Below are 15821 nucleotides of genomic sequence, written 5' to 3'. Positions count from 1 at the left end.
TGAAGACTCCCTTGTCACAAGAAGTCCCAGGGAAAAGATGATGTTGGATACAAGAGGAAAATTTTTCATAGTAACAATCAGCTATTGGAATAACCTCCCTGGGGAAGTGGGGAATTTCCCAGCATTGGATACTGTTAAGATTTGCTCATTCATCTTGCCTAGATGTTGAGCCAGGTGATCCTTGAGGTCCTTTCCAACCTGGTATTCTATGATTCTGTGATTGGACAAAATCATCTTAAATTCAGCTTTAACCCTCTTAACCTCCCCCTGGAAAAAGCCAGGGGTGTTTGAGACAGGATAGGAAGATGTCTTTGGTTAGTTCATACTTTCTGGGAAAAATAGGTGAAGGTATGCTATAATCTACTTTCTTCCAGTACAATAAAAATAAGAACACTTATCCTTGCTAACCAGTGCCAAGAAAATCCTGTTCTTAATTAAAACCCATTCTTCTCTCCCCCACAGTACCTCTAATGCATGTTTGACTGAATCAAGAACTGCTTTGTCTTGAGAAAGAATGGTTTAAAAAAGTGTTAGTAACAACCTGTTAACTGAAATGTAGGTTGAGTTTTGATTGAGATTTAGACTCCAAGTAACTTAATTTGAAACCTTTGTAGAATGATTTTTTTTTAATTTAAAAGACTGCATGATGGTATTCTAACATTAAGACTGAAGTACCTACAGCTCACAAAGCCTTCATACAGTTGCCTTGGCATCTAAATATATAGGCATCTGTGGTGAGGGATTTAAGTGCCTAAAATTCTACTTCTGCACAGACAGCACTGCTGTCTTCTGCCCCAGTTCTGTGATCCTGACATGAAGTATTCCTGCTCATTAGCCCTTGTACACATCTCTAACACTCATCATTGGAAGGGAGTTCAGCACAAAGTGTAGCAGCCATGGCTATGGCATGATAATTACAAGGACTGTGTAGAAACCAGGAAAAGATAGAGAGTGGTTGTTGGGAAGAAATCTGAAACGTGCCAGGGCAAGAGGCCTGGTAGGAAGTGAGTGGGAGAGTATAACAATGGGAAAAACACTGGGAGGTGAAAAGCAGTGCAGGAGCCCTAACAGATCTGCTAAGGGTAGAGAAAGCTGAGAGAAGATGCTGAGATTAAAAGGAAAGCTAGTATAGGAGAGTGGGAAGCTAATGGGAAGTGGAATTCTGGTTGCAGGGAGGAAGCAATTTATTGTATAATGAACTTGATGAAAATGAAGTGGTTGCTGAAAAGAGGCAGGGAGGCAGGCCTGGGGTCACAAATAGGAAACTGAGCCTCGTGACAAACAGTGTGATGGGGGTGGTGACACATGTCCACAAGATTGGCAGTGATAGAGCTTGGTGAGAAGGAGAGGTGCCAAGTTTTGAGGGAGACTGCGTGTCTCTGTTTAACAAGATGGAGCTTTTCCTTTTCAACGGTTGCTGTCTTAAAAGAGCTGGAACTTAAACCAAGCTCAGGAAGCTACCTTGAATAAAGTTGTTACAAGTTACAAAACAAGTGATGCAAAGCTGGGAAGGTGAAGAATTAAAATTGTCTCAAATACGATAACTGAGCTCCCTTGGACATATGCATTATCATAGTCTTAAATTATATCATGTCCAAATTGTGTGGTCAGAACTGTGTGGAACAGACGTGTATGAAGACTGCAGCAAAGTAGACAGGTCTTTGAAAACTTGCTTTAATTTGTTGTAGAAACTTTAGGACAGGTAGTGAACAGGGCAGTGTGCAACAAGCCAGGAAAGATGTACGTCACCTTAGCTGGGCGTCTAGATGAGTACAACTTCCCCAGGAAATTAGTTTAAGGTATTATATGAGTCTAAGTAGTCTGTTAAATGAGCTTCAGGAATCTGAACACTGAAGTTAGTAATGCTGCTGATTCAAAACTTTCATTCTTGTCTGCAGAGATCATATGACGTACCTTGCAGGGAGGTGTAATGCAATCTGTTGTTATCCTGAGAGCACCAAGGGGCAGCTCTGTCTGGAAACTGCCATTTCTGTCCTCAGAGTGCTGTTCTGGAACAGCACAGAGTAACCTGGAGGAGATAACATACTGTGTTGTGACCATATGTAATGCAATGTGTAGACTGTCAGTACTCTGTTCAAGCTACTGTATTCACTGAATGAAGTTGGTGTCCTGTGGGGAAAAAAAATTTCTAGTCATCACCTAGTAAAAAGCCAGTCAGGCTAGACTTGAACAGGGGAGCCCAATTAAATTGAAATCCTTAAAAAAAAAAAAAAAGAAGAAGAAGAGAAAGAAAAGAGAAAAGAAAAAAAAAAAGAAAACTTCTGAATTGCTTACCTTAATTTTTTTTTCGTTTCTACCTCCTTGGACACCTATGTTATATTAAGATTTTAGGATGTTGAGGGTGTTGATGTTTGTGTATAGCTTCATGACTTCTGTTTCTTTAAGTGGCATGCTTTCCATACATTTATCCTGGGAAAATCTGGATGCACAATGTGCAAAGAAAATGTAAAAACTAGGAAACAGTATTACAGTCAGTTTTTATTTTCCATTGACTTCTGGTAAAATCTTCTTTGAAGGATTGTACCGTGCTTAATTTTCCAATTTGTTCACATGATGGAAAAGATGAAAAATAATTTTCTTTTGATCTGATGTAATTGCAGCGGTATTTTAGGGGAACTAATTTGGTATTATTTGATTATATTTTTACCATGGTCAAAACTCAGGCTGCAATTACTATTTAAAGAGACCAGTTTTAGTGGTTGTGTCTTATCAAATACATTGCTTTTTTACTCCATTATTGTTAGATTGGCTTCTCTAAATTGGATGGTCTAATTCTGGAAATTTGAAAAGATGCAGGTGGATTTTTGTGTCAGCAAGGCCACACTTATTTAGTTGGATCACCATATATCTGCAAAAATTGATTCCATTGGTTGAATAGCACATTTTGAAAATGTCTCTTTAATTCATACTACTGCCAGGAGAAAGTAGAATAACTTTATTTTTTGAGCTCCTCCTTAACTAAGTGACAGTGCACCTGTACACAAACCTTCTTTCAATTTTTAAAGTATTAATTGAATACTTAGGATTTTCCTGTCACATGTTAACAGTTTTAAGGTAGCTTAAATCTGTGGATAACAAAGGCTTAACTGTGTGCTGTCTGTTTGTACTCCTAAAAACAAGTGATGAAATACACTTAAATCTTGCAATCCCACCATCTACTGGGTTGAATTGACATTTCATTTAAGGTCATGCTCAGTCTAAAAAAATATATATACAGAATGGGTCAAATAAAACCCAGTCTTTTTACATGGGGGAAAAAAGCTTTGAGTTTGCTTCTGGTTAAGCAAATTCATGGGAAATAATCCTGTTAGAAAAGCTGGAGTTCTGAATTTTTAAGTTGGGGCCATAAAAGTTGATATAATCAAGAGATGAACTTGTGAGGAGTTATGCAAATTAATCTTTTTTCTTTATTGTACACAGGTACCTAAGGATAAAACTGACCTGAAGGGAAGATCTGGGGGAAACTGGGGAGCTTGACTGTTCTTGCACCTGAGTAAGTGAAACTTGGCTGGAAATGAGCTTTACAAAATGTGAAAACCTTGAAATGTTTTCCAGCTTCTCCATTCCTAATTGCAGTCTGTAACTTGAGACAATACCTTGGCTTTTCCATTGGCAAAGACTAGAAGGACTAGGACTAGCTACAGGGAGGGAAGTTTGTATAGAGCCTCCAGTGCTTTGCATGAGGTTTTCTTTTTATTACTACCCTTATAGCACACAGATTATAAGCAAGATTTCTTGGTACTTTGGTGGTTTGCCTTTTTAGTTATTTATCTTCAGCCTAATTTCTGAGTTTCTTAAACTCAATTGTGCTGGTTTGTAATCAATAGTAAGTCACTGAAACTCAACAGAACTGAAGTCCTGGAACAGGCCAGGTCAAGGATGAGGCCATCAGAGGGTGAAGGCTGAGAAGATGACCTTGTGGTAACCTAATGAGATTGTCTTGGAAAGGGTGAATGCTCATGTCATGGTTTGTTTTTTTGAGACACAAGCTATTGTCTTGGTTGAGTTTGCTTCCACAAAAATAGGACAGGGACAGCGTTTCTTCGTCAGCTCAAGCACAGCACATGGCAGACATTCCTCGGCATCTGGAGTACCTCAGTCCCAAACCCAGCCCACACAATTTTCTGAAAATACAGGAAAAATATTTTCCAGTTACCAACCTCGCTTTCTTTCCTGGCAATGCAAGGAGTATTCTGTTTACAAAAAATAATTTTACATGTCAGAAAGGTACTTTGATGTATTATGTAATATTTAATGTATTTATTTAGTCATACATATTCATATATGGCATGCATGTAATATTAATGAGCAGATAAATATTGTATACCATGGAACTTCTTTCTGCTGGTAGCATATTTTTAAAAATTGACAAGTTGATTGAGTTTTCTGAAACAATTGCTAGAGCTGAAGCCTTTCTTTCTGCTGGCATTTATTATGCTAGAATAATTATCTTTGGTTTCGGAAAGCTGCAGTAATTTGAATATCCTTACTGGAATCTACACTAAATTTTGCAAACAATACTTATCAGCTGAGAGTCTCTCAATTTATAATCTGGTCTAAACTTGTTACCAGTGCTGTATATTCCAAATTTGTTCTGTGGCCTAATCATACTCTTGTACTGAATGCATGAACTTAGAAATGGATATCTGTCTGCATAAAAAAGTATGTTTCATTTTGCTAGAGTATTTACTGTGTTTATCTTTTTGCAGTAGAACAGACAAAAAAGTCTCTCATTGCTTTGATATTAAAGAGAATTAAATATGCAACTTAAAAATATGCCAGACTTTGTGAGCTATACACACACAAGACTTTAAATTCATTAGAAATGCATCGTGGCAGCATGTAGCATTATCATTCTTTGATTTGTAAGTTAGGTACTGAATCACAAATAATGCCTGAGACTATTAGAGGTAATTGATTGCTTTCCTGTGCGTTAGTAGTTCTCAGTGAAGTTCTGGTTCCGTGTCCTTGGTTTTAGGAATTAGGTCTGTGGACTAGAGAACTACGAGGTGTGAGGTTTATTAAAGAAGAGAAGTTCAATGTTCTTAAATGATAATGGCATGTTTTGAAATCTCAATTGGCTCAACAGCTTTGTTTTAAATCCAGCAGGAGCTTTGAGAGAGGTTTTTGCCTTGTTTCTTTTAACTTCTCTACTAACATGGAACAAATGTTTTCATTTATTTCCTGTGTTATCAGTCCTACTCTGCATATTTTAGTCTATTGCTTTTGACAGTGATGAAAGGCAGGTATTTCCTGACCTTTTGTATTTTGGGTGCTACATAAGCTCAACTGTTCATTTTGGGAATATTTTCTTCTCCTGTCTTGTTCCTGTTTCCACTTTTTTTTTTTGAAAGGCAGAACTAGAAATTTCACGTGCCACTGCAATGTTTTTGGAATTTTAGTTCAGATTTTGTGCTTGTACACATGAAACAGGAGCTTGGCCATACAAAAGAAAGGCAGTCATTCTACTGAGTTTGAGGATCCGTAGTGACTTCTGTCTTGACAAAGATACCATGTCAGTTTTATGTTACTTTTTACTTGAAATTTGTCCTTAATTGTTGATTAATAAGGCAGAAGTCAAGAATAACTGAACTAAGGGATGGGGATAATCCAATTGAATTGTGCAGTCTGTTCCATTATGAATGTAGGATTGATCTCTAATTTAGGTGTTTTATCCAGTTTATTCTTTGGCAGTTACTGTAGTTACTGCATCACCTACAGATTTTCTCATTCAGACTTGAGATTGAGTGCCCTGGGGCAAGATTTTCTCAGTTAAGCACGAAAATGAACTGGCCTTGGTTTTGAGAGCATCCTGTGTGCAGCAGTTCTTGTGCCTGATGTTCTGGAAGGGTGGATGGGTTTGTGCAAATCTACATCTGGGTTTGCAGTCAGACAGACATATCCACGCTGCAACCCTCTGTGGGCTGCATTATGTCCTTTTCCAGGGATTGGTAGGTCCATTCCGTATGTAGAGGCTGAAGCCAAGCCAACTGGAACTTGTTGCTGTCGACTGCTGATAATGTAGGATGAAGCTCTTCAACTTCCTTCAGCAGTTAATTTCACCAAGATTGTTATTATTTTTGCAAATCCCAGTGTATGGTTTCTGACAGTTTTTAAAGATGTCATATGCTCTGCTGTTCTTATAGTCTGGAAATCTCTAGGGATTTAAAACTTTCTCTGCAGTATATCTCTCACAGAGACCAATTAAGTTTCTAATTAAAGCTCTATCAGCCTAGCATCTGCTGAAATGCTAAAAAAAGTTGATGTTTGTTGAGATAAATACAAGGTTTTTTAATCTCATGAAAAAAATTGTGTTGAGGATTATTGGGGTTTTTTTTAATATTTTTGAGAGGGTTTTCTGTTCACAAATTGGTGTTTGAGTAACAGAAAGTTTCAGTAGCTGAAATTTTTAATGAAAAAGAGCAAAACAAATTTATTTAAACAATTTTATTTGTTAAATAGCATGTTCTCAGACAACCAGCAGAGCTGCAGTTGCAACCCTCCCCCATGCTTTCTGTCTTTGACAGACTTCTTATTTTGATCAGACCTAAAATGTTGATAAAATTATATCTCTCTGATTTGCCTGAAGCCAAGTGTCACAGCCTTTCAGTGGTGTTTGGAAAGTTGTATATCACTACATTTGAAAGGTACCAAAGTCCTGTGGTTGGCCTCAGCATTAAAATGTATGGACACTTCTCCTTTGTGAGGCTGTAAACCAGATAATTCATCACTAGTGATGATCTGGAGGTAGATGTGGGCTTTTAAAGAACAATATGTTATTTACAAATTCCTTTGGAGGGGGAATGTTTGTTTTTAGGGATTTCTGGAGAGTGGAAGCCTATTATGGTGGTATTGTGTGTGTAATAAATCATGTACTTTGTCTAGGTTGGAGGGGGGATTTGTTTTGTTTTTTGCTTTGTTTTAAGTCTAAGACCATTCTATCATTCTGCCATAATAACAAGTAGTATCCTCTCTGCAAACACAGAAGAGAGGGGAAAACATTTTTTTAATTTTTGCAGTGTAATATTCTCACTATCTATGTAAATAAATGATAGTGTGTCACACAATTCACATGAACAGCAATGCAGCTGTATTGTTGTCGTCTGCCCAAATAACAAGAAATGAGAAAGAAAGAGGGGGTGACAAGGGGGATCTGTATTGGAGATGGGCACTGCGGTATGAATAAATTGACACTGTGGTTTTATGGGGTGGGACACTCATTACAGGAGGCTTCATCTGTTTGCTGCTCTCTCATATTTAGAAAGCATCTTTAGGGATCCTTTTTGCAAACCAGCTCATGCAGGAACTGGCAAAACAGAAGCAATTAGTGGTGTAATCTCAAAGGGAATCTCAAGCTTCCCTCTAAGTGCAATGATTAAATCCACTAAAATGATAACCATTGCTGCCAAGAACTCCTGTAATTGGTCACTAATGTATTTTGTTGTAGCAGTCGATAACTACTGCATTTCATGCTCGTAATTAGTAATGCATACACGTTTGGTCAGTAAAATTGAAAATCCTGATAACCGAGAGTTGAGGGGGTGGGAAGGAACACAGAGCTGGAGAACTGAAATACTGCTCTGTTGATAGTACCTAACTAGAACTGTGTGCTTCAACAAAACAAGTGTCCTACTGTGCTGGAATACAAATGGGCTGTCTGTGGCAGGATATAGCAAAGACATTTGGCAGAGAGGGATTTGAAAGCTTCTGGCATAATGTAATTGAATTGGCCATTTCTTTAAAGACACAGCAAATTGTTTGCTGCAGCATTCATCATCATAAGGAAGGTCAGACAGCTTGCCAAACATATGATATTCATAATAAAAAGTAAAACGGTGACGCTTATATTTAAACACAAATCATGTTATCATGTTTACAAAAGCTGGGGAAATGAATGAGAATATTTTTGGTGGTGCTGAGGCATTAGTAATCTAAGACTGTAATTCAAGAGGGGGAAAGCATATAGGCAGAGAAAAGACCCGCAAGGGAATTCAGCTACTGAGCAACATATGATCCCCCTGATTTGAGAGGGTAGTAGGTGTTTTGGCAGGATATTGCTGACTCTCTCTTCTGGTCACTTAAGGGAATATTAGCTTGTATGATCCTGTTTTTTCCCTTTTAAGAAAACAAAGGGAAAAATAACGAAGAAGGACTCGAGTCTTTAGAAAGAGACAAAATTTGAACTGAAGCGTTGGCGGGGTTTTTTTGTTAATCAGTTAAGCTGTGACAAAATAAGATGATGCAACAACCTGTAGCATATCTGAAATGTGATATGAAATGCCCAGTATTGGTACACTGGGAAACCCCTCTTGAGTCACATCCAGAACACTGAACGTAAATCGCACAGTGACGGGGGCTTTGGCCCATGCAGTGATGCCTCTGCAAATGAGTGGCTGTTAGCTTTGAGGTTCCAACACATTCAGGAGACTGGCATTTTGATTTCTTGCACCACTGCACCACTGATAGGGTTGGAAATGGGAATCAAAATAATTAGATTGGATATATAGATCCCAGCAAACCAGCCAAGAAAGCGGCTGGGCTGGGGAGGGCCGCTCTGAATTCTTAAACATGGCAGTGCTTTTTTTATGAGAGTGTGAGGATGGAAGGAATAAACTAGAGTGCAGATGCTCACCATTTATATTCAAAGCATGTAAGAAAATAATTGAATATATGCTTCCTCCTATTAAAGCCTGTTAAAATCAGTAATAAAATACATTAGTGTTATATTAAAAAGGGAGCACAGATTTTCAGGTAATCTATCTTAGTTGTATGCATAATATACAGACAAGGAGACTGGAAAGTTGTCTTTTATATTATCCAAGGCATTCCTCCTTCCTCATCAGGATTATTCCTGCCGGTGCATTTTCTCTTATGTTGTCCAGCAGCAGCTTTGCAGTATTCCCTCTGGCAGTTTTTTTACAGGCCAACAGTCTCTCCCCTCCAGAACGCCTTTCCTGCTTAGTCACTCAGTATTTTTCACGTAAAAAAACCTAACAAAAACAAACCACTTAAAAAACCCCCCACTTTCCATGTGCACCTTCCTGAGTTTCCATAGCTGATAGAAAATGTCTTCCTTTTTCTGCCATGCAGATTTCTCCTTTAGATATTTGTAAACTATGATCCCACTTTCTTTTTGCCCCACTTTAGCATTTTTAACCTGTACAAAATGTATCTCTCAGTCTTTACGCCAATGTCAGTTCTTCATGTATTCACTTTTGAGAGACCCCTCTTCATTTAACCAGGAGATTCAGCAGTCCAGGTCCTCCAAAACTGATACAGAATATATATTTTTTTCTGTTAGCATGATTTCTGATTCTTTTCGGTTTTTAAGTTTTACTCTGTAGCTTGACTGGCCATAATATCTCCTACTTCATTTGTGTCTCAATGTCCCTTCTCTATCTTCCCTATTACTGATTTTGTCATACCAAACTTCTTATATCTTCTGTTTTCTCAAGTAATATCTCTTTGCTTTCCATTTGTATTTCTGTGGTTCCTTTTATTCCATTGAATCAAAGTCCTTCTTGCCTCTGTAACTTCTAATCTATCTAGTCAATGTTCAGCATCAGTTTAAAATAGCCTTTTGGTTTGTGTGCACATCTGTAATGAGGAAGGCAGTGGGTGTAGTATCTCCTATGCTTTGAAGCCAGATGCACAGGGCTGTGTCTCTGGTAATACTGTATGATAATAACACATGCTGAAGTACTCGCCACATTTTGCAGAAGCCTGTAAAATACTCAATCCATTTGTTAGCAAATACAGCAGTTATTGGCTCCCCTTGTAGTCACTGGAAAAAGCTCTGTTGAGCTGTTTCTCCAGGAGAATTTAGATGTTAGTTTTCTTCTTGTGCTCTTTGATTCATTATTTCACATTACCCTACTCAGTTGTAAAGATAGTGATGAGGAATAGCAAAGCAATGCCTTGTTTTGGTCTGTGCAAGCCCATAACACCTACAGCTCCTTCACAAGTTGTCATCTGTGTATCTTGAAGGTTCACTGGCCATATTGTGCAGCTTGCACAAAAGTCTCCTGTTCAGTGTGATACGATGTTTTCATGTAAGATTGCAATACTAGCAAATAAAAAGTCTATTTACTATCCATATGGAATGGATGATAAATAGCTACTATGGAGGTGCAGTGTGGAGGAGCAGTACTCACACCAGGAGCTGAGCGAGTTTGGATTTATGGGGAGATAGTTTAGTATTTCTGCAGGAGCTAATCTTTCAGGCAGAAAACTGATAAAATCCAGTGGTTTTGTTAAAAGTAGATTGAAATTGTGAGTTGGTCATCATCATCTCGTAATAACCATGTGAATATTTATGATATGAGAAGGCTCTTTTGTTTGGATGTTATGGAAATAAAAAGATCCTCTGGAAATAAGATAAAGATAGAAGAATTCAAACAGGAAACTGAATTTATTTTCCTGATATTCTTAGCTATTTTAAGGCTGGCAGAACTGATTGAGATGAGGAATTCTTTCAGGAATTCATTAGCTGAAATTTTTTTGCATCCTGCTCAGATGAATTTCTAAAATACAGATTTCTTTTGATGTTTCAAAGTTACATTTAATGCAAGAATTGCACGTTTGAATTTCAAAACCTGTGTTATTGAGGAAACCCAGTTAGGTAATATAGATGCTTCTCGATGGATTCATGCTTATTAAGGCCTTCAGTTAAGGTTCAGGCTTTCATACATGCAGATTATTTAGTTCAGATGATGGTCATAGGTTTCTGGAGGACAATTGCAACACAGTAGTTACTGTGCAAGAAACTGAAAAAGTAATACAGAAATTTGTCCTGCTCTAAAGGTTAGCTCTTAAAACACACAGCTCACTTATGAGTGCAGTAAGGATTGGCCAGTGTTGAGAGTTTATTTGAATGCTTGGCACTGTTGTTTTATACAGGGAGTTTGGCAAAGAAATCTTATTTTGGTTTTTAATAAATTTTTCCTTGACCTTTATCTGCAGCGAAATTGGCTGGCAGCATCACAGCAGGTCTAAACGCAACATTTTATTTATGGCATTAATTTTATAGAGGAGCAAATGGAGTCTGGAGAAAAGAAGAAATAGAAAGAAGAAAGCTGCTTAGCTTTTTGAGATTAATAACTTGCTGAATGTGAATGAATGCAAATGCCACTGACTTGAACAAAGAAGTCGACTTAAATACCTTGAGCAGGTCTGTCTAAGAGGAATGCAACATTTGAACCCCCATGTTCTGACTACTGCAATTCAGTCAGCAGTACAGTAGTATATTACACAGGTAACATTTTCTGTACCTTTTTAGTGTGTTAATTGCCATTAAATATTTCCTGTTCCAATGTATAAATAACCCCCTGTGATAGGAATTCTAGGTAATGGAAACACTTTACATATTTCAGCACCACACTATAGCATTTGTTTTATTTAGGAGACCTGCGGATGTATTTAATCCTCTATTAGAAGTTATTATAATCATATGATAGAAACATCAGGACGTGCCAGACTGCTAATTGTGCTGTAACTGAGAACAAACTGGGCTGTTTCTTCCTTGTGAGGAAGGCTTTTCTATGCTTCTTCTTGTCTTAGTCTTGGTTATTGAAACCAAGTTTATGTCCTTCTACAATAATCTTTAGAACTAATTATGTTCAGTGAATATCTTAGCCCTTGCAACTTTTCGTTGCCAGTGCACATTATATGCTGTAATTTCTTTTGCTGTACAGCTAATGAACTCAGCTCATTATTCTCTGTTGACTTTGCTTTTGAAGGCCATTGAAAAACAGGTAAAAGAATATTAAAATTATTTTCCTTTTTCTGATGTCTTAGGCCAACACTTAGAAATATGATGAGTGGTTGCCTCTCGTGAGATACCTTACAATCAAGGAAATTTTTAGATTCTTCCTGAGCTGGTGGGAAAGTTTCATTTACACACAAACTCAGCTGTAAAGAATTAATTCGTTTGAAAAATAAATATTGTGGCTGTGTAGGACTCAATTTTACCAAAGGATGTGGAAAATACTTTTGTAATTTTGGAAAAAAAACCCCATTGTTTTTCTGTGTTCTTAGGGGAATGTGTTTTTGAAACTTGCTTTGTTACTGTAGCAAGTTTTTTAGATTTTCAAAGCATTAGTCCTTAAGTGAATAATACCCTTCTGTCACCCATGTATTGTTTGGGAAAATTAGGCTTGTTTAGGAAATGATAAGTGACAGCACGGATATCTTAGCTCCTTATCTTGGGAAGTGCTCCCCTTATTTTCCTTTTCTGTGCCCCTCTCCAGGAACAAAAGCAACACAAAAATGCAGATGTTGAAAGGCACGAAAATGTACTTAAAGTATTTTCCTTCTGTCTTGGAACAATGGTTGCTGACAGCAGAAGGCTTGCTTGCTTGTTAAAATTAGATTTGAATCATCAGTGTAATAGCAGTAGGAAATTGTAGGATGGAAAGGTGCCAGGAAGCCTATCTATATCTGCATTTTCAGAACACATAAGGTGGGCCCCAAATGACTTTAGCTGTTTTCTCAGTGGAGCGAACTTGCTTTATATGACAAGTACTGGTTAAGGATCCTTAAAACAAAATGTTTTGTACTTGGGCAGAGGCAGTTGAGGTGAGATCCCAAGAACAGACACAAGCACAACTATTCAAGACTGTTGTTACAACTTAGGCATCTGAAGACTGTGTTTCTTGTTTGTTCCTTACATCACATTTTAATTGGGCCCACTCTCATTACCTCTCACCATTTTCCTGGACTAGGATAAAAAAAAGTCTGTGTTTTGGGGCTTGGTTTATTGGATTTTGTGATTGTAAAAACAGTGGAAAGTTTTCATAAGCTAGCTGTGAATAAATCAGAGGATGATGCTTGCTCTGAAGTTGCATCAGAGTCAGCATCATTCTGGCTTATTCTGTTCCTCCTCAGCTGTTTTAAGGCAGTCCAGTGCCCAGTTGCTTCCTTTATGTAGTTATTTTGTGTTGGCTTTGCAGTAACCCAAGGTATGGAAGACAGTGACCTCTCCATGCACCTTAAAACCATTCACAGAAATGGTTGTAATTCTGCTGATGCAGAATGCAGCTGCCCATTTAAATCTCTTTTTCTTACAGAGGGGCTGCTTATGTCTCTGCTGTGTACTGGCTTCTGTTTAATTTCTAGTGTGGTTTTTGCACTATTTCCATAAGCAGCTTAGTTCCTGATTACTTCAGGGAGTGCTTTGCATGATATAATGGTAATTGATATCAGCTGAAGTGCTAAAGCTACCAGTCTGCTAATTTAAATTAGTGCCAGTCGGAGATGGGAGAGCCGAAAGCAGGATTGTGCATGGGAGAGGACTGTGCTTCTGAAAATTGTTTAGTTTGCTCTCATAACAGAGTAAGAATTTTCTGACCTTCAGGTCATACAGTTATTCTTGTCCTGGGTGGCAAAGGAAAATAAAAGTGGTTGTGAAGGGACAATCAAGGAGGAATTTTAGTTTAAGTGTTTAATGGTATTTAGTGCATTACTGTTCTCTTCATCAGTGCTATGAATGCAATCAGACATATTTTAAAATAAATCTACATAAATAACTGGGTTATAATAATGCAGCATTGGTTTATGTCTTTCTATATCATTTGTTTACATCTACTCCGTTTAACACTCTCTTTGTTGTATGTATGTATCCATCTATCTGTGTATATCTGGAGTTTATATATGTAATGTTTATTTTATGGAGAAATAAGCAATTCTACAGATGGACTGTATTGTTTATAGGTATTATTTAATTGTTGGCAAATATTTGGAAGGCGCAGGACCACCATAGTTTCATGCGACTGCTGTAGCATATTTGATGGGTACCCAAGAGAAAACTGAAAGCATCGCCTGAGCGTGAGTGGCCGCCTTGACTTGACCTGCTTGTGTGTTCCGCTTTTAGCCTGCAGTCCCTCTTCCTGCACTTTTGCCAACTGGAAGAACAGTGGGTTATGTGAAAGATTTTGCTGGAAGTTGCTGTTGTATTTGTGATTGGAAAAGGGGATAGGGTGTGATTTGTTTTTTTTCCCCAGAATCCTGGTACAATGATGTCCTGTCAGGTAAGCTTCAGGTCACTTAGATGAAGCTGATGGTAGTTTGTAGTTGTTCTTTGCTGTATATTGACTCGATTATTTATTGTTATATCTTTGCTAATTAAATTAATTGCTTGTCTTCTCTGTTATATTGTATTGTATTTGTAGACAGTTATTTCCCACATTGCTCAACAGGGACGAGAGCCTTCCCTTAAATAGCACAGATACTTGTATTACATAGATCCTTCTCGTAACTGTTCTTCCTATTTGTCTTGGAGGTGTCTATAAAAGTATGTAAATCTAATTTAGAATATTAAGGGGTTTATGGCCTTAATACTTACATTTTAGTTCAATGCCGTGCAGTGAGATGTTTCTTGTATTCTTAATCATACTGTTAGCCAGTATCATCTTTAAACATATTCCATGTCCCTTGGGTGTCTACCTACCATCTGTTACTTTATCCCATTAGATTTCCACCAGATTTCCCATTTTTTCTCCAGCATACTGTGCTGAAAAAACCCTCCTTATAGTTTCCCTCACTGATCTCTCAGTTTAGTCTTAATTACAGAGCTAATCAGATTATGATGATTTTTTATATTTCTCACCTTCCCGGCACTTTCCAGTATGACCAAAAGCATGTACTGGGAGACAATTCCCTTCATTTCTGCTCACAGGTATTTACATGAGTGTATACGATTGTTCTGAGCACTGCTTTCTGTTCCATTCGCTTTGCGTGGTGGATGTAAAGACTTACGTGGTGCCCAGTTCTTCACGACTTCACTAGCCCTCTTGGCTTCCACTTCCTCCTTTGGATCAAGGAAATCTACTCTTTGTAGTTGACCTGAGCCGTTTCAAAAGCAGAGGCTCCAAAGGGCCTGTCCTGCCTTCCTCCCCCTTCTCCTTGACCTGTGCTCCTACTCCCAGGGCACTATCAGCTCTGTCCTCATGCTGAAAAATGTGAGAGGAACTTGCAGTTAGCTCAGCAGTCTGATCCAGACCCTGTCCCTGACACATGGCAACAGAAGGATCTTAAATAAGCTTAGGCTGGCTATTAATACACAGTGCTGAGTCACTGCTGAAATGCTCTACTTTGCTGTGCACCTTTTTAAAGCAAACTATTGCCATAGCTGGTCTGCCTGGGACAGGCAGTAAATCACTGTCCAGGGCCATTGACTGATGAGCGACTCAGCTGTCTGTGTGGAGAGCTGAGGTCAGCATCTGTGGAGAATTCCCTCCATGGGGGTCTGCAGCCACCCTGCCTCCACTCGAGCATCACTGCCCAAACCAAAACCTGTGAAAATACTCTCCAGGCAGAGAAAGCAGCTTTCTGTTTTCTTTAAAACCTGTGAGAAATTAAGTATTCTGAGAAGATGTATGAGAATTATTTACAAACCTGTTCTGTAGACAATTCCAAGCCACTGAGAGAGCTTGTTTACTGTTAACTGACATTAATCAACATTCCTGCATGGGGGGCTGCTGTTTTATAGGGCAGGAAGGGATTCGTCCATTCACTGCTCATTCTTTGTATTGCTGGACAAAATTTTGCCTTATAAAACAGCATGTTTTCATGGCTAATGAGCTCAGCCAGCCCTTGGTTTCTCTCCATGTACTACAGGAAATAAACCGTATGGAACATTACTGTGGAATATTTAGGTTCATTTATAAATACAAAGATTCATGTGTACATATTGGCTTCAGTCTTAATTGATTTAGAATACTTGATTAGAAAACACAGCTGAGCCAACCTAACTCTTGCTGCTGCTGAGAGAGGTGGTTCAGCCTTTGCTTTTGTCTTCCTGT

The 15821-nt window shown here is 38.2% G+C and overlaps 1 protein-coding gene across 4 annotated transcripts in view; it reads left to right on the top strand.

The window, feature by feature from the left end:
* TBL1X (transducin beta like 1 X-linked) overlaps positions 1-15821 on the top strand; it is a 197314-nt gene that overhangs the window by 56004 nt on the left and 125489 nt on the right. For all 4 annotated transcript variants that reach the window (XM_071564429.1, XM_071564605.1, XM_071564692.1 and 1 more), the window contains exon 2: positions 3442-3514. The gene's annotated coding sequence lies outside the window, so the exon portion shown is untranslated. The remainder of the gene's footprint in view (positions 1-3441; positions 3515-15821) is intronic.

Source organism: Pithys albifrons, chromosome 1, assembly GCF_047495875.1.
Source record: "Pithys albifrons albifrons isolate INPA30051 chromosome 1, PitAlb_v1, whole genome shotgun sequence".
Lineage (NCBI taxonomy): Eukaryota > Metazoa > Chordata > Aves > Passeriformes > Thamnophilidae > Pithys > Pithys albifrons.
The sequence above is the reverse complement of the archived record's forward strand: the minus strand, read 5'-3'. Positions and strand labels throughout refer to the sequence as shown.